Source organism: Dipodomys merriami, unplaced genomic scaffold, assembly GCF_024711535.1.
Source record: "Dipodomys merriami isolate MVZ:Mamm:240054 unplaced genomic scaffold, mDipMer1.0.p SCAF_40, whole genome shotgun sequence".
NCBI lineage: Eukaryota > Metazoa > Chordata > Mammalia > Rodentia > Heteromyidae > Dipodomys > Dipodomys merriami.
This window is the reverse complement of record NW_027205604.1, coordinates 7,217,025-7,236,078: the sequence shown is the minus strand read 5'-3', so window position 1 is coordinate 7,236,078 and position 19,054 is coordinate 7,217,025. Positions and strand designations below refer to the sequence as shown.

Sequence of the window (19,054 nt, the reverse complement as noted above, 5' to 3'; positions counted from 1 at the left end):
CTGTTTGAGCTCCTCAGAAACAAGCCAAACTATTCTATCATTTTGCCTTTTTATTTATTTATTTTTACCATTACTGGGACTTAAACTCAAACCTTGTACTCTTGCTTGGCTTTTTCATTTTTCACGAATGACACTCTACCACTTGAGCCATGCCTCCAGTGTGGCATTTTGCTGATTACCAGGAGATAAAGTCTTGTGGACCCTCCTGCTTGAGCTGGCATGGAATCACGATCCTCAGATCTCAGCCTCTTGGGTAGGGAGAATTACAAGCATGCGCCACCAGGGCTTGGCTACCAACTGTTTTCCAAAGTTGGTAAACCATAGTACAGTCCTGCAGACAATGCACAAAGAGGTAGCTTACCATCTTCTCAGGGATATAGTACTTGGAATTCAGATTTATATGAACTAAGGATAAATCGTAGTCTGATAAAGTTTTGGTGTTCATACTTGAAATTCAGATTTATATGAATCATGGATGGATCACAGTCTGATGAAGTTGTGTTATGTGCAGATTTGTGAACTGTTCAGTTCATGTGGCCTCATGATTTCCTCACATTCCCATTTCACTCAAATTAGTTTTTAAAATATCAGAGACGTTCATTTGAAAGCAGCCCTGAAATCATCAAGTAGCAAAATGTAGCACACCATTCAACCAGTGACCATAGGAAATGTCGCCAAATTATTTGTCAATGATGGGTATCCAAGGAACAGGGCAAGACGCATGAGAATGTGCCTGCTACAAGAAATACTTTGTCCTCATTTCTTCTCAATGGGGACACAATCATAATTGCAAAAACTGCAAAACAAGGGGCAACTTACAAAACATGAACACGATTTCTTGAAATCTGATGCGCGATGTATTGTATCCAATGAGAAGATATAAAATAGAGACCACCGCTCTGAGAAAAGAAAAAGAAACAGACTAGGCCACAGGCGACCAGAGTCACAAGAAAGCTCCCTGGACTCGCAAAACCCTAGGTGCCTTTTGCAAAAGAGAACACAAATCAAAGGGTGATTGGTAAGAGGTTTGCGTCTGGGATCTCAGAAGGCATCAGGCTCTCCAGCTCTGCCTTACACCTGCCCAACTTAGAAAGCCACCCTCTACGTGAGATCTGACTCTGTCTCTGGGAATTTTATTCCCAAGGTCCTATGCATTTGGCTGAGCTTGGGCAATTCACATTGGAGCTTTGTTTGGGGAAGGGGGCCCTTTTGGTTCCTAGCAGTAAGAACCCACAATAATTATCAGTTACAGGGAGATGTAGGGCCGCAGCTGGGCAGGTTCCAGGAGATTTCCCTCGCTAATTTCCAGTCACTCAAGGAAAACAATGACGTCACTGAGATGGGTTAGGAAGATTTCAAGATGCCCTCATCCTTCTCCCCCAAAATGTGTCGACTTCTATAGTTCACACTTTTACATCTGCTCTCCTCCCAAAATAAAGGCTGCTTAGACTAGAGAAAACGACGAGAACCACACCCGCACACGTTGCATCTTTAAAGCTACAAGAGAACATGGAGTGTCTCTGCCATTCCTATTTCCAGGCAGCCCATGGGTCCTAAAGGCCAGGAAAGCACCGTTGTGCTGTATCTTCATTCATATTGGTGCAAAGGAAACAGGGTTGTGTCAGACTGGAGCTGGAGTCAGAGGAACCCATCAGAAGACAAGAGAGCAGGGAGGGGTTTTAGGAAGAGCAGTACTGGGCTGGGATCTTGCAGAACATTCCAGAATAGGATACCACCATCATAAACAAGGGCCCCAGCACCCTCAGAGTCTCTGACTCCCAGGGGGACCTGTGGAGTCCAAATGGAAAGGGCCAGAGCTACAATACCCATAGGATCATGCCACTCAGGACCACACAAACGGCAGCAAATAACATTATCATAATAGTGGGAGAGAAATCCAACAGAAGGCTGAGATAAGTCATCTCAATTTCAGTTTTCTTAAATAAAACATGTATCTCCAGCACCAAAGGGGGTCAAAAAATCTGACCCTTTGGTCCCAGGCAGAATATTTAAAGTGTTGAATTGCTCTGCTTCTACAGAGCTGGTGACCTTTTTAAAAAATTTGTGCCAGTACTAGGATTTGAACTCAGAACTCTCCCTCTCTCTTTCCCTCTCTCTCAATCCCTCATCCCTCCCCCACCCCTCAGCTTTTCTGCTTAAGGCCTGGACCCTACCACTTGAGCTGGTTAACAGGAGATAGGAATCTCCCAGACTTTTCTGCCTACTGTTGGCTTCAAACTGGGATCCTCAGACCCCAGCCTCCTGAGTAGCTAGGATTACAGGCATGAGTCATCAGTGCCTAGCTCAAGAATAGGTGACATTCTTGACTAACATTCTCCAGCAACTGCTTGATGCTATGCTAATGACATTGAGACTTCTCCTGAGAAAGTTGGATCTGTGTAATTAAAGATAGCAGTGTGGTATACTGAAGTTACCAATACTGTGTGAGACCATACACACACACACACACACACACACACACACATGCACTTTTCGTGTTGTTGGTTCTGGGGCTTGAACTCAGAGCCTGGACACTTTCCTGAGCCTCTCTGTCTCAAGGCTAGCACTGTACCACTTGAGCTACAATGCCACTTCTGGTTTTTTGTAAGTTGAGTGATTAATTGGGGATAAGAGTCTCACAGAGACTTTCATGCCTCAGCTGGCTTTGAACTGCAATCCTCAGCTTTCAGCCTCCAGAGTAGCTAGAATTATAGGTATGAGCCATCTGGGTCCAGCTCCAAATAATTTTTATATCTAGCTTAATGATAATTATCCAGCCATCTCTTTTTACTTTAAAATAGGCCTTCCCCCAGGGAGTCTTGGATTCACTTTATCAAAAAGTATCTTCCTCTGAGCATCATTGGCTCCCATCTGTAATTCTGGCTACTCAGGAGGCTGAGATTTGAGGATCACGGTTCAAAGCCAGCCCAGGCAGGAAAGTCCGTGAGATTATTATCTCCAATAAACCACTCTGAAAACCAGAAGTGGTGTTGTGGCTCAAGTGGTAGAGCACTAGCCTTGAGCTGAAGAACTGAGGATCAGTGCCCAGAGTTAAAGCCCCACGACTGACCCAAAAAAAGAAAAAAAGAAAAAAAATCTCTCCCCCAACAGTACTGAAATAAAATGTGAATGCTTGCACATTATCCATTTGTAAATATGGTTGCTATGACAACTATAACTAGACATCAATCTTCCTCCAAATAAATAGACATGTAATATAAATAGTTTGCTTATCTAAGAATTGAGGATTGAATAAACAACGTAGGACATATTTGTGACTGAGTAAGGGATGTTTATGGGTTCTTACAGAGAAATTTCACAGGGTTTTTCGGTAAGGAAATCCTTTAACCTGCTGCCTATTTCCCTTTTGATTCCAGGTCACAAAAAATTATCTCAAAATTTTAAGTTTCGAGTATAAATAGGGATGAAAAACTTTGTGAATATAGACTTTTCTTCCTCCTTCTCTTCTCCTCCCTCATTCTTTCCCTTCCCGGCTTCCCTTTCTTTACCTTTCAGGCAAAAGTCAACACCTCCTGGGGCTTTAAATTAAATCCCTGTGGGCCCCTGGGAGAGGATTACTTTCAGCTGGCAGCATCTTTATGACCTAAGGGAGGAGAGTTTTCTGCACTGAATAAACTTGCTGATAAAAACAAAGTGCAGTCTTGGATTATCACTTGAAAGGTGTAGAGTTTTCAGTCCAAATATTACTCTTCTGCTTACAAGCAATTCAAGGCTCCTTAGTATGAACTAGTAAACTCCCTGTTCCTCACACACTGGGTGCCTACCACAATCTCTCTGATTTTAGGAAAGTGAATTAGTGACCTTATGTGAGTCCCGAATTCTTACTCTTTCATGAACTCTCAAACTTCTGTAGACATATCACTATGCCAAAAGCAACTTGAAATTCCTGAGTGACTGTTCCTTAACACTGTACCTCTGCCATTCAAGAGCAGATTATACTTTTTTAAAATTACTATATCTTCCTCATGTAACAATGCTATTAATCATATAACAGTTGCTCAATACACAATTGCAATTCAGTCCCAAGTGCATCTCAGTTACTAGGAGGGGCTTCTTAATGGAAAGGCTGCTGGCTAGACCTCAAAGTTTCTGATTCAGCAGATCTAACAGGCAGGACCTCAAACTTGAACTTGGGACCTAGTGCTTGTTCTGCTCCCTAGCTCAGGAGATTACCATGGAAGCCACACCTCCAGTCCCAGACAGGATATGATATGCTCCTCAGCTGCAGGTCCAGATATCTTTCTTTGAGATCCACTGCTTTAAGGAGTTAAAACTTTACCAGATTAGGAAATCACAAGACTTTGAGGACGTGAGGGTGGGGCTACAGAGAACTGGCCAGTGATTGGCTGTTTTGCAACCCTATGGTAATTAAGGTGGAATCTTGCAATGTCTTCAAAATCCTGCAAGAATTCAAAATGCTTCATAAATCTGGTAATGAGGTTCTTTAGAAAATAAATGCCAATATAAATTTGGGGGAAATTGTATTTAAAAAGAAAAATAATGAAAGAAACTCACCATCAGCGTAATATGTGTGAGTTTCATCCACTAAGGAAGCACTAGGAGGCAATGGTTAAGACTATACTTTCAGGGATCATTTCTATAGTTTGTTACTAGAGAAATCTCACTGATTGTGTAGAGTACCAAAAGCCACGAGGAAGAGGTAGAGTGTTCTCTCCTGAGCGTGAAGCTGGCACTTGGTGTTGCCTTAGGGCACCTGCCTCTTGCCATTGATGATCGTTCTTCCTCCCTATTTGGTGAGGTGAGAGGGAAAGGACACAGTCTGAGTGGTTTTCCTTTCTATACTTGTTTGAAAGTAAGATGTTAATATAGTTAGGTCTGTATGCTTACTTCTTGGCAAGGGCCTGGGGAATCACTAGTGTTATCGGTAAATTTTTTTGTTTTTTTAATTTTATTTGTGAACATACTGTACAGAGGGGTTACAATTACATGGGCAGGATAATGCGTACATTTCTTACTAAGCATTGCAGCCTTTGTTTACCCTTCACATCCCTTCCCAGCCTCCCCCCTCCCCCCCAATCCCAATCCTTCTCCTCCCCCCCTTCTCTCCCCCCCCCCCACCGACGTTGTAAAGCTAGTTTTGGACATGACAATTTGTACTTCTCATTGTTGCAACAGGTCCACCTGTATCCTTAAACAACTGGTTTTTCCCCAGCTCCTCCACAAGTTATACTGACATCAAATATAGCAAAGAGATAATCTTATAAATGCATTAGAAACACATGCATGAAAGAAAAAAAAACATTAAAATACACATCTAAGGGTTCATTTTCCTGACATCACATTATCTGACCTTTTCCGCTTGACTCATACATATACTAGATATTACAAATAAGGGAAACCATGGGACCTATGTTTCAGTAACCTTTTATGTATGTTTTGCCCTGTAGAATTTTCACAACTAAGTGCTTGGTGCCTTGTAGGTAGTGTACTCTACTGTTGTGCTCTATGTTATTTATGGTTCCCTAACAGTGCTAATCTCACCTCGTGCCTTCCTTTGTGTGTGTACATGCACAAGTGGGTTTGAATTCAAAGCCTGGGTACTGTCTCTAAACTTTTATTGCTCAATGCTAGAGCTCTACCACTTGAGCCACAACCTCAATTTTTCCCAGCCGAGCTGGTTTAGAACTACTATCCTCAGGTCTCAGCCTCCTGAGTAGCTAGGATTATTGGTGTGCTTAGCCAAATACCTACTTTTCTCCCAACCTGTTCTGGATTTAACTGCATTTATATACAGATTATAATCAGAGGTATTTACTGGGTAATGTCTTAAGTACTTTGAAGATATAAAGTGCTCTATAAATGCTAAATATCATCATTAATATTATTTAAATAGTTTGTAATTACTGCTTAAATTTATCCCATCCACCAACCTGCCCTAACTTGATTACAGGCAGCTTTAAAAAAAAAATGATGAAACCATGTCCATGTGAAGGTTGGAGTTTTACCCTAGGTATAAATCATTTATAGGCACTTAAAGGGGAGGGTTAGCTTATAAAAATCCAGTAAATCTAGGAAACTGACCTTCACAAGACTGACAACCATGAAGTTCTATCAATCCTAAATCCTTCCCAAGCAGGTGGGAAGTACCTAGTACTCCAAAATGGGGAGCTTTTTACCCTCTTGGCTTCTATTGTAATTTTTTATTCCAGGGTTCTGAGTATCAGGGCCTGCCTGCTATATGCAAGGTAAGTACTCCAACACTCAGCTACATTCCCAACCACTCATTATTATCTTAAAAATATCTTTAATCCATATGGAAAGAAAAATCCTAACTCAAGATTTTGAATTTAATCATCACCTGGCAGATAAAGGCTGGAGAATGGCTCCTCCTTTAGAGCCCATGCTAGTTCATCCTGTCATCGTCTGTGACAGTCACGAATTCAATCATCTCTGAGTCCACAAAAATAGAAACCTTGGAGTCGGATCCCACACATTTTCCAAACATACTTGCTGGGTGGTTTTCAAGAAGAGAATGACAGATGACATGTAAACATCTCCTCTACACATGGCACGAGATACCACTACTAATCCAAAAATGGTTCATCAAATATGTAATAACATAATAAGGTTTCAGGCAAGAAAAAGAAACATTGGTTAATTCAGAAAAACAACAAAACAACAACAACCAAAAAAAACACCTCAAGGGAGAATACCTTGGCAACAACACTTAAAAACATGATACTCAAGGAGAAGAACTGGAACCCAGCACCAAGGACAAGTCCAGCTAGGCACTAAATAATTCTGATTTCATAACAAGGTCAAAGTTAACAAGGGCCATCTAGGTGGGTCCTATAGGCAGTGGTTTGGGGGCTATTCCTGTAATATATAAATATTCCAGTATGCCATCGACTTTAACATAGGGTTGTTAATTTTTTTATTGTTATTATAGAGGTGATGTACAGAGGGGTTACAGTTACATAAGTCAGGTAGCGAGTGAGTACGTTTCTTTTTCAACAATGTCACCCCTTCCCTCACTTTCTCCCAGTTTCCCACCCTCCCCAACCCCACTGCCCCCACAAGTTGTATAGTTCATTTTCAACAGTGTTCAGTACGTACCATGGCTGCAAGGACAGACAAGCAAATAAACAAGACAAAAGGAAAATAAAATAGAAACAACAACAACAACAGGGAAAAAAACTTCTAGTTTCCATTTCCTGAAGTTCATTGCAATATTCCTTTATATGATCCTCCCCTAAAAATGTTCTCCTTTGGTCTCATTGTGTGTGAATGTCTAGGTAACATAGGTGTTTAAGTAGGGTAGCAGTGGCTCACGCCTATAAACCTAAATACTGAGGACATTGAGATCTGAGGATTCCAGTTCAAAGCCAGCCAGGGCAGAAAAGGCCTTGAGACTGGTATCTCTAACTACCTACCAAAAAAGCTAAAAGCAGAGCTATGGCTTAAGTGATAGAGTGCTAGCCTTGAGCAGAAAAAGCTTAGTGGCAGTACCTATACCCTGAGTTCAAGCCCCGGGATACACACACACACACACACACACACACACACACACACACACACACACACACACACACACACACACACACACACACACACACACACACACACACACACACACACACACACACACACACACACACACACACACACACAAAGAGAGAGAGAGAAAAACACAGATTTTGAATCTCTATATGAGGAATTTAAAAATTATCTCATTGAAAAACTAACTGGAGATAATACATTCCATGTGATCTTAAATCTTTTTCGAGTTTTGAACTCTGGGCCTGGGTGTTGTCCCTAAGCTCTTCAGCTCAGGCTAGCATTCTACCATTTGAGCCACAGCACCACTTCCAGTTTCCTGATAGTTTATTGGAGATAAGAGTCTCACAGACTTTCCTGCCCGGGCTGGCTTTGAACCATGATCCTCAGATCTCAGCCCCCTGAGTAGCTGGGATTACAGGTGTGAGCCCCCAGCCCCCAGCTTGTGATCTTAAATCTTTTTTGGGGGGGAGGGGAGGTCCAGTTGTGGGGCCTGAACTCTGGGCCTGGGCACTGTCCCTCAGCTCTTCAGCTCAAGGCTAGCGCTCTACCACTTAAGCCACAGCGCCACTTCCGGCTTTTTTCTTTTTGCTTATGTGGTACTGAGGAATCGAACCCAGGGCCTCATGCATTCAAGGCAAGCGCTCTACCACTGAGCCACCTTCCCAGCCCCAATGATCTTAAATCTTTTAAAGACATTTATTCGGCTGCACAAAGGAAAGAATGACTAAAGGTTAGAGGTATGGCTCAGTTGGTAGATCACCAGCCAATGAGAGAAAACAAATCCATATACCAAATTAGATACATAGTTATCAGATGGTGATATGCCTGTAACATCAGTGTATGCCTGTAATTCCAGCCCATGACAATGTGAAGGCATCAGTGTGATGCCAGCCTCATCTACACTGAGAGAACCCTACCTCAAACAAAGAAATGAAAAAGAATCAGATGGAAATTATTTTTGCTTCTTCTCCATTTTCTGCAATAAAAAAAAATCACTTTTAAAATGAAAGGACAGGGCACAGATTTTTTTCTTTATAATTCAAATAAATAATTGAGCACATTCTGGGTGCTCTATTATTAATAGTCTTAATAATTAAATTTTTAATAATTGCTCACATTCTGTCTGGATTTTCTGCATCTTAGAACTGGAGGGGTCATCTGGTTGCTCACACACATAAGGATTCTACACATATTTCAAGTTTCAGGATTGGATTTTTTTGTCACAGAAAATATTACCATCTGGATGGATGGATGGATGGACTGCAGCTCTGGGCACAGAAACACTCTATCTCTGAGCATGTCTCCAATCCTTCCTCCTGCTCCTGCTCTTCCTCTTCCTCCTCCCCTTCTCCCCCTCTCCTCCGTGTGTGTGTGTGTGTGTGTGTGTGTGTGTGTGTGTGTGTGTGTGTGTGTGTGTGTGTGTGTGTGTGTGTGTGTGTGTGTGTGTGTGTGTGTGTGTGTGTGTGTGTGTGTGTGTGTGTGTGGTCATAGGGCCTGAACTCTGGGCCTGGGCACTGTCCCTCAGCTCTTCAGCTCAAGGCTAGCACTCTACCACTTGACCCACAGCATCACTTCCAGTTTTCTGGTGGTTTATGATTTTCATGGCTTTTCCTACCTGGGCTGGCTTTGAGTGGTGATCCTCAGATCTCAGCCTCCTAAGTAGCTACGATTACAGTCGTGAACCACTGGCACTCGGCTTTTTTTTTTTCCTCTTTTAAGCTTCATGTTGAGGTATTTCTCACTAAATTGCCCAGACTAGCCTTGGACATTTGACCTGCTTCAACCTCTAAATTGCTGGGCTTACAGGCATGTACTACCACGGTAGGCCTAACTTTTACTTTTCTGCACTGGAAACATTCTGACACATTTAGACCGCTTAACAACTTGTACTTTCCTCTAAACACCTAATTAAATACATTTATTTGGCTAATTCACGCATGCAAGCAATGAGATGATAACCTGTGTGGCCCCGCTTTGTCAAGCTTGTTTTGTTTGGTGGGAATAATTTGTTCTTAAGGTGACCAGGATGCTATTAGCAATCTGACTGAGTGGGGTGACCTAACAGGGCCCAGTTCTGTCTTCAAAGCTTCATCCTTCAACAAGACAAGGCACTTCTGTGAACCCCAATGGCACCTACAAAAGAGGGAAGTGGGATTGCTGATCCCTAAAGAGGCAGATTGATAGATAAACGTATTGACCATCAGGCACACAAACATAGTCTCCTTTGGGCTTTCCTTTACTCTTCTTTAGCTTAATGCTTTCATGGCTTTATCCAAAAGGCCATTTGTATCAGAAACCATCACAGCCAGTATTTTTTTGGAGGTGTAAGTGCAATAAATACAACAGATCCCTTCTACATAACTTAATTTCATTCATGCAACTGAGATTTCTTTAATCAATACTTGTCACGTGGCCAAGCATAGTTCTCTAGCCCAGGAAAACTGGTAAACACACAAGCAAGATAAAACCCAACTAAAAGTATTCCAGTGAAGCAGAACTCTTTTTTTTTTTTTTTTTTTTTTTTAAGATGGTCTTAACTGTTTTAAAGACAATGGCGCAGTGGAATGGAAGGTTAGGAGTGTTACTTCACAGACACACCTCAAAGAAATACTCCTGACGGAGTCTTGAGGAGTCCTGAGGCCATCAAGAAAGGGCCCTCCAGGCCTCTGTCCTGCCATTACCAATGTCCTTATCTGGGCCCCCTCCACACTGGTGAGGCAAGATTCGTCAGAAATCATACTATGGGGTTTCCAAGGGGAGGTTGGAGAACTCTTTGCTGCAGCTCTCTGGTGCTCCACGGTTCCTCAAAAGAGCAACCCTGGAGAGGTTTGGGGGATAGTCAGGCAGCGGGGTCTCCTCCCATCAACCACTAGGGAGTAGACCCTATTGGAGAGAGATTCTCCAGCTCCTATTGAGACCTTAAGAAAACAGCAGAGCTAAGTGCCAGTGGCACACACCTGTAATCCTAGCTACTCAGGAGGCTGAGATCTGAGGATCACTGTTCAAAGCCAGTCTGGGCAGGAAAGTCCATGACCTACTAATTTCCAATTAACAATAAAAAAAAAAAGCTGAAAGTAGAGTAGAGCATGGTTCAAATGGTAGAGTGCTAGCTGAGGGGAGGGGGGAGAGGGGGAGAGAGAGAGGGAGAGAGAGACACAGAGAGAGACAGAGACAGAGAGAGACAGAGACAGAGAGATTGAGAAGCTCAGGGACAGGACCCAGGCCCTGAGTTCAAGCCCCAGGAATGGCATCGAAGAAAAAGAAGAGGAAAAAGAAGGAGGAAGAGGAAGAGGAGGAGGAGGAGGAGGAGGAGGAGGAGGAGGAGGAGGAGGAGGAGGAGGAGGAGGAAGACAGCAGACCTTGCCAGCATTTTAATTCAGCTCAGAAGAGTTATCCACGGTAAGCCATTGCTGAATTCTTCCACCACAGAATGTGTGAGAGAGAATCAATGATTATTGTGGTTTTAAGCCACTAAGTCTGGCATGATTTGTTACAGCAATAGATAAGTAATTAGTAATGGTAATGGGTCATGAGTATGAAAGGGGAACTGTGTAGAAAGGGGCCAGAAGATGGAGGGGAAGATTAAATGCTGGGAAGGGGAGAGGGGAGAGGAGGAAGGAGAGAAAGGGGAACAGGAGAACACAATCAAATTACACTGTGTGCCTGAATGGAAATATCACAATGAAACCCCCTATACTGTGAATGCACCCTAATTCAAAAATAGGTAAAAAGTATATATAAATCTATTATATATGAATATATTTATGCATAATATATGTATATGTGTATTTTATGTTTATATATGAATATTGTATATCTTTATTTTGTTATTTATTTTACTATATACGTATATATTTTTTACTCTGTGTGTGTGTGTGTGTGTGTGTGTGTGTGTGTGTGTGTGCTCTGTTTATGTGTCTAAGACTTTAAGACCTTGCTCAGTTCAACCATGAGCCATGTCATGATGTCTGCGATTCAACCCTAGCAACCAGCAGCACCCCGGATCACATGCTGATACCTGAGTACAGGATGAGCAAAGAATGCCGGCTGGATTCACCTGTGCCTCTCTCCCCAGGTGACTCCAATCGCACACAGAGCTACAGGACACCAAGCTACACCCACATTTATGCCGCACACCAGATTTACACCATCTACCACACTAATCAAACCAACCTCAGTGTCGTAAATCAATACTGCAAAGAACTATGGGCTCTAATTTCACCTATTAGACAGCACCTGAAGAAAATCTAACCTTAGAGTCTGGTATGATGCCAGTCTGAAATGATACCAGAAGGGAGGGTGCAGCGCAAGGGTCCATCAGCTCTTGCTTCATCCTCAAAACTCAGAACTAAGTTTTAAAACAAACGTTTATTGTTATTCTAAAGGTGATGGTTACACAGGTCAGGTAAAGAGTGCATTTCTTTTGGGACAATGTCACCTCTTCCCTTGTCCTCTCTGTTTTTCCCTTCCATCCTCAACCACAACTAATTTTTAAAGAATAAATCAGAACCTAATGGTTGGAAAGCAAATCATTCACCTAAAAAAAAAAAAAAGAAGAGATTTATGTTCCAGCACTAATTACTAGTTTATTGAGATGTTTAATTTGTAAGACCGTGTGGGTACCAAGATCTAGAATAGCTATAAAATCATATTTTATACCTTAAACAGACATGGTAACTTTTTTTAAAGGAATTTCTGTCACCACTGTTGGCTCACACCTGTAATCCTAGCTACTCAAGAGTATGAGATCTGAGGATCATGGTTCAAAGCCAGCCTGGACAGGAAAGTCCATGAGACCCTTCAATTAACCACATGAAAACCAGAAGTGGAGCTGTGGCTCAAAGTAGTAGAGCACTAGCCTTGAGCAAAAAACTACAGGGACAGTGCTCAGGCTCTGAGTTCAAGCTGCAGTACTGGTCCCCCCAAAAAAAGAATTTCTGAGGAAACTCTGGGTATATAAGTACCCTCAGGGAGCCTCTAGTCCTCACCTGTCTCAGGATTTAAGAATATGTTGGAAGTGATCTTTAGCATGTTCTAATCCAAGCCACTCCTCTTAAATACTGATAAATAGAAGCTCAGAATATGGAGTGTCAGCCAGCTTGGCAATTCTGGCCTCCAATTGCAGGGTGGTATCTCTCCATTAGACCTCAGCATCTCCTGGACTCTCTCCACCCACTGCGAGCTCCAAAAAGAAAAGAAAAATCCATGTCATCTTCCTTCCAGTGGGAAATTGAAGACACATAACCTACACACATCCCCCTCTTGTATTTTTGGTTAAGCAAGGATATTTATATTTGAGCTCAGATTTGCAGGTTTCAGTTCAGCTCATGGTCACTTGACTCCATTGTCTTCTACTTTTTAATAGATGCAGAAGTCACAAACATCAGGTGGAAACTAAAAAGACCTGAAATCTCCTCCAAATACCCATACCACACCTCACCACAACAGCCTTGGGATTCTAACATCCCACACTTGAAATTTCTCAGAATCCTCAAAGATGTAGGTAGTAGGAATTCCTACCCAACCTGGTATTATATTTCTCATCACTGATACTCCTCCAATACAAGCTCTCTCCTGGAGTCATGTGCTATAGGAACTAGGATTTCTTGGTTCTCACAGTGAGCATGGGCCCCGCCTTCCTGAAGGTTCTATACCTTCTCTAGGCAATACCACCTCCCATCACCTCCCTGTACATCATCCATTTTATCGATTGGTATTTATTTATGAAGCACTTGCCATGTATAAGGTACTGGTGGGCATTCCTGGGAACATATATGTGTGTATATGTGTGATGTATATTATATATCATATATTAGTAATGTATGTATATATTGCATGTATATATATATATTAGTAATATATGTATATGTATAGATGAAGGTACAGATACACATACCCATGTTACTAATGTGCATACCCATTACTAATGCACACACACACAAACACACACCACACACACACATACTGCTAATCCCAGACAGAAAGTTCTGTCAGCTAGGCACTGATGGCTCACTCCTATAATCCTATGTACCCAAGAAAGTGAGATCTGAGGACTGAGGTTCGATATCAACATTGGCAGGAAAGTCTGTGAGACTCCAATTGACCACTTAAACAAAAAGGACAGAGATGGAGTTGTGGCCCAAATGGTAGCATTGAGCAAAAAACTAAGGGACCATGCCCAAGATCTGAGTTCAAGCCCCAGGACCAGCAATGCATAAGTAAATAAATAAATGCCTGAGTGTGATGAAGGATATTTCTCCCTCCCTTAGTTGGAGACATTAGGGACAGCTGTGTGGAAAAGGAGAGTGTTTATTGTTGGGCCAGCAGATTTTTTATAAAGCAGGGCAGGGGTCGGGGGAGAGGGAGAGAATATGATAAAGCGCCCCAAAGAGCACTATGGAGAGAAAAAGGTTGCTTCCTGTATCATTAACACTGAGGATCCAGGCAGGAGGTCCCTAGGCATTGTAGCTGGTCTTGATACTGTGCCAGGATGCAGACTTTGGCCTGTAGGTTGGGGAGCCAGGGAAGGCCTTAAAAAAGAAATAAGCAGACTATGATCATGCTCTCCAAAGACTAATATGGCTGCAGTGTAGACAGACGGCGAATGGCAGAGACACAGGAGAGGGGACTTGAGTGTTATGCACGAAAGCAAAGTTAAGGGCACCCATGAATAGAAGTAAGACCCAAGTTCTCAGCCTAGGGTGAAGGAAAATGTGTCTTCAGGGAAGATGGATGTGGCTGGAATCATCTTCCTCGGAAGGAAATAAATTTCCAATGACAGGCAGAACTCACCCAACAGTTTCCGCTGGGTTCTCTCCTTTCTTCCTCTTCTAGAAAGATTGTATTTATATTTGCATCACAACGTTTCATTCAAAAAATACCACTGAGATTTTCTTGGAATTCTCAGCACACGGCTGACAAACCAGTTTAGGTCATGTGCTCAGAGGGTTATTTCCTCCACAGGATGGAAGAACCAATTTGATAGTAAAGCATCTTTCAGACTCGTTTATCCTAATTCCTACCAGAAACAGTCAGGTTGGCTGTGTGCCACTGGGCACGGTGATTATGCTGGATGTATGTGAGGGCCCTTCTTGGAATAAAAAAATGATGTCAAAACAGAAGAACATGAAAGATGAATTCTAGAACATATAGAAAAAAAGGGTCAGAGTTGGGCACTGGTGGCTCGTACTTGTAATCCTAGCTTCTCAGAAGGTTGAGATATGAGGATCTCCATTCAAAGTCAGCTTGGGCAGGAAAGTCCATGGTAGTCTTCTCTCCAATTAATCACCAAAAAGCCAGAAGTAGAGCTGTGGTTCAAGTGTAAAGTGCTAGCCTTGAGCAAAAAAGCTCAAGACAGCACCCAGGCCCTGAGTTCAAACCTCAGTACTTGCACAATACAAAACAAAAAAAGAAGAAAAAGCAACCTGCAAGACTCAAACCTACAAGATTTCAAAGAACCTCAGAGAGAAAGAAGGAAATGAGATAATGAAAAGAAACATTTGTTATTCTTTCATCAACAAAGTATCCTCCGACCTCTTAAGTAGATAATTACGCAGACATCAAACCATGGCTTATATTAAGTTTTGTACTAATGATTACTCCAGTTAATAATGAATACTAAAATGCTTGTGTGTGTTCTCCGATATTCAGGTACATTCTGGCTCACCTGATTTTGTCAGGAAGCAGTCACTGCAAAAGGAAACACCCAGACAACATCCTACCAACAACAAACGCATCTCATGAAAAATCTGCCCTGTGGATTTCATTTTTACACACTGGGTCTCATCGATTCATGCATCTTTAGTCTTCATTTCAGACCAAATGGAAGTGCTATCAGGTACTGAATTAATGGTATTTCATTATATCTTTAACCTTCAAACCTCTGATCAGCTTTGAAATCTTGAGCTATGTTTAGGTGTTCCCTAATCCCCAAGAGAAAGAAGACAAACCCTGAAAAGTTATATGCTAATAAATATGCTTGAATAAGGGATCATTCATAAAGAGGAGAAAATTTAAAAAAAAAAAATAAGAGAGAAAGTAGGATGAGAAGGGAGGGAAGGAAAAGGTGTTTTATGAATAATTTTGATACTGATACACATTATACGGTACTCTCCAGAAAGCCAGCGCTATACCTTAAACCTGTCCCCAAAGCAAAGCTCATGTGAGGTCATGAGGCCGAGGGTAAGGTCACGCTGGCACATGGGGCAAAGGCCATTAAGGTCTGTTGAGAAGGAGCCACTGTGTGCTATATTTTACTCAGCATTCTTTTCTCTTAGGTACCAGTGACTGGGATCAAATGTTGGTGGGATTAAGTTTCCCATTAAATTCTTCTTAATCATAGAACGTGTGTGATTGGTGCCTGGTGCTCTGCACAGTGTTGCCATAAATACTGTGCTTTCTGGAAGCAGCAGGTGACGGAAGCCGGCAGTTGGAAATCATGCCCATTTTTATGTCACCTTTAGTTCAATGACTTACTCCAAGTCACAGAACTAACAATGAGGCCTAGACATAGAACACAGAAGCCAGTGTCCAATTTCACTTCGTTCATTCATGTGCTTGATCATTCATTCCACAAATGGGGCCTCTGGACTCAAAGAACTCTGTGAACCTTCCACAAGTTTTTACTGTGGAATAGGCAGAAAGAAACCCCTCAGTGTGTGAGTGTGTGAGTGTGTGTGTGAGTGTGTGTGTGTGTGTGTGTGTGTGTGTGTGTGTGTGTGTGTGTGTGTGTATTCATACGCACATGCTGGAGTGCTGGTACTGGGGCTTTCTCTTAGCTTTTTTTTGCTCTCAGGGTGGTGATCTACTACTTAAACCACAGCTCCATTTCTGGCTTTTTGGTAGTTAACTGGAAATAAGAGTCTCCTGGATTTGTCTGTCCAGGCTGGCCTTGAACTTTGATCCTCAGATCTCACCCGCTTGAGTAGCTAGAGTTAAAGGTGTGAGTCATTGGAATCAGCTTTAGATGAGCCAATTCTTTTATCTTGGCTTTAATGGGGGGGGGGAAATAATGATAAACAGTGCTTGGCCCAGGAAGGGACCAAGCGGTAAGGAGAAAGGTTAGCTTAAATAGCCTAATTTTGTCCAAACACAAAAGTGTGTGTGTGGTGCTGGCAAAAGCTGAGCATATACAGTTAGCACTGGCCAAACCCTGGCATTGGAAGGCCTACCCTGAAGACTCAGCTAAGGACAGCCAAGATACTCAAGTTCAGAAACCTGTTAATCTCCAAAATCTCTGGGCTGAGCCTACAACCTCAGGTGCAATAAAGTATCCGAGTAGCAAGTTGCCTCTTTTAATACTGTGATGTCTTGAAGCAAGAATGACTCAAGCACAGGTTTGAATGAGGAAATTGTTTGCGGGAGCCTGTATATGTACACACATTTTCGTACACCCACATGGATAGAGTTTATACCCATAATACTATATATAATATCCGTAGCCACACAGATTATACAAATCATATCCAGACTCCATAAATCTCACACACAGAGACATCCGAATAATGTGTGTGTCTAGACTAACCCTTGGGGACACGCTCAGATGGAGATGGGTTACTGGGAGGGGATGACCTGAGCGGGCAATGCCTCAGTCCTACGTGACTAAGGCAGCTATTTACCCACAAAGGAGGCTCTGAAGGAGGGGTTGGGGGGTGGGGAGGAGATGAATTCCAAAGGTGCCTGAATTACCTTTCTCCATAAAGAACATTCCATGATTCTGGGGGAAATGGATTTCTCTCTGTCATTTAAAAAAATTGTATTCAGGCAGAAAATATATTATTGATTTCTGATCTGGCTACAGACAATGTGACTTGGAGCAAAGAGCACTGATTGAGGGGACAAGAAAGCTAGATTCTTCCCCCAACCCCCCAGCCACTCTCCATCACTGTCTGACCTTGGGCAACAAATTTCAGCACTCTGGGCTTCAGGCTCCCACTTGAACACAGTGGCTGTGGGTTCTACAATTTCTCTTCTAGCTTTCTGTGTATGAAAGCATCCCCACCCTACCCCTCATTTCATCTGTCTCCACGAGCTCTTTAAAAAAAATTCAGCACTCAACACACTTGAATTCTGATTGTCTTATTTTCTAACCAAAGATCTCCATTTCACTTCTTCAAACCATCCACATCTTTGCAGAATTTAGAGGATCAGTACTGTCACTGGCTGCTCTGGTTTGAATTAGGCATTGTTCTTCTTTGAGGCAAAATTTTAACTTGGTCCAGTCTGGGATCACTGGTTGAGAACAATAAGCCCCCAAAGTGAGAAGGGTAAATAAAGGCCTTTCCTCTCCAGACAGGGTCTGCTTGAATGTATTGAGCCCAGGATTTAAAAAAAAAAAAAAAAAAAAAAAAAGCCTTGGTTGTGTACATTAAAGAGTCCAAAACAGCAACAGCCTGGAAGCAAATTCCACTCTAAGCCACCGACCTTGGCTGCATCTCAGGGGTCAGGCATCCCTCCGGAGATGCTCAGCAAGCAGGTTTTCCTGTCTATGGGCTCAGGAGCAAGAGACTTCTCCAGAGCCTATGTCTCCAAACTGGACCAGCAGAGAGATGACCTGTCCTCTGATTTGTGGATGCATGTGATCTGCACACCCCACTCATGCTCACGCCAGCCCTGGTTGGAGGACAGTGGATCTTGAGCACACATTGATCTGCATGTTTGCAGATAATGGATAAACTGTGGCTCTTTGTATATCTGGGAGCAGGCAGAAAATCAGAAGCAATGAACAAAATGAGGCGGCTGAAGCCACAAAGAAACATATCGATTCAATCATGTCAAGATATCTCTTCAAAGCACAGATTGCATGAGCAGAAGTCTCTCAAGAGTGTGAACGGACAGCACTCCGGGCAGCCTAGTGGCTAAGCCTTCAGGACTTGTGCTTGGTGTCTCAGAAAACCTTCCCTCAGGAAAAGCCCATGAGAGACCAGTCCTGGCTCAAGTTAAATCCACAGCAGCCCCATAAGAGCAGCACTGTCAAGAATCCAACTGGATCATCGTATGCCTTGCCCATTGTTCAGACCCCTTCCTCTTGGCCCCTCCCCTCCCACCTCCATCCCCCAAGTCTAGGCCATCCATCCACCTGATTAACTCCCAGCCACAGAACTAGGGCAGATGAGCCCCCGACTCGGAAAGCAGGAAGCCACACACTGATCCAAAGCACCGACGCTGTTGCCAGCCCCCATCCCCAGCTGCCCAGCGGGCATCGGGGTCTGGATGTGGCATTTGGGCACCAGGGAAACAGACAGCTTACTGTAATCACGCATGAATGAGCTTTGGCTGCCCGACTATTAGACTGGCCCATTTCAAACAGCCTACAGCCCCCCTCCACCACCACCGCAACACACCCCTACCCTGCTGAAATCTGTCCTCTTGGACCAATAGATTTGCGAAGGGGGAAGGGGTTGGAAATAAAACAAGGGATGGGAGTAAAAAGAGAGGTTTAGGGGGAGTAAAGAAAAAAAGTCTCACTTTGATCAGAGAGGTGGGTTTTTTGTTTGTTTGGTTTTGGTTTTAA

General features: G+C 42.8%; 1 protein-coding gene and 1 non-coding gene across 8 annotated transcripts in view; one reads left to right on the top strand and one right to left on the bottom strand.

Moving 5' to 3' along the window:
- The window catches only part of Tnik (TRAF2 and NCK interacting kinase), a 407,835-nt gene that overhangs the window by 386,948 nt on the left and 1,833 nt on the right, over window positions 1-19,054 (bottom strand). The gene's annotated exons all lie outside the window — the stretch shown is intronic.
- LOC138806551 (small nucleolar RNA U3) lies at window positions 4,594-4,810 on the top strand. Its single transcript, XR_011365922.1, has one exon. It is a non-coding gene; the product is annotated as a small nucleolar RNA U3 (small nucleolar RNA).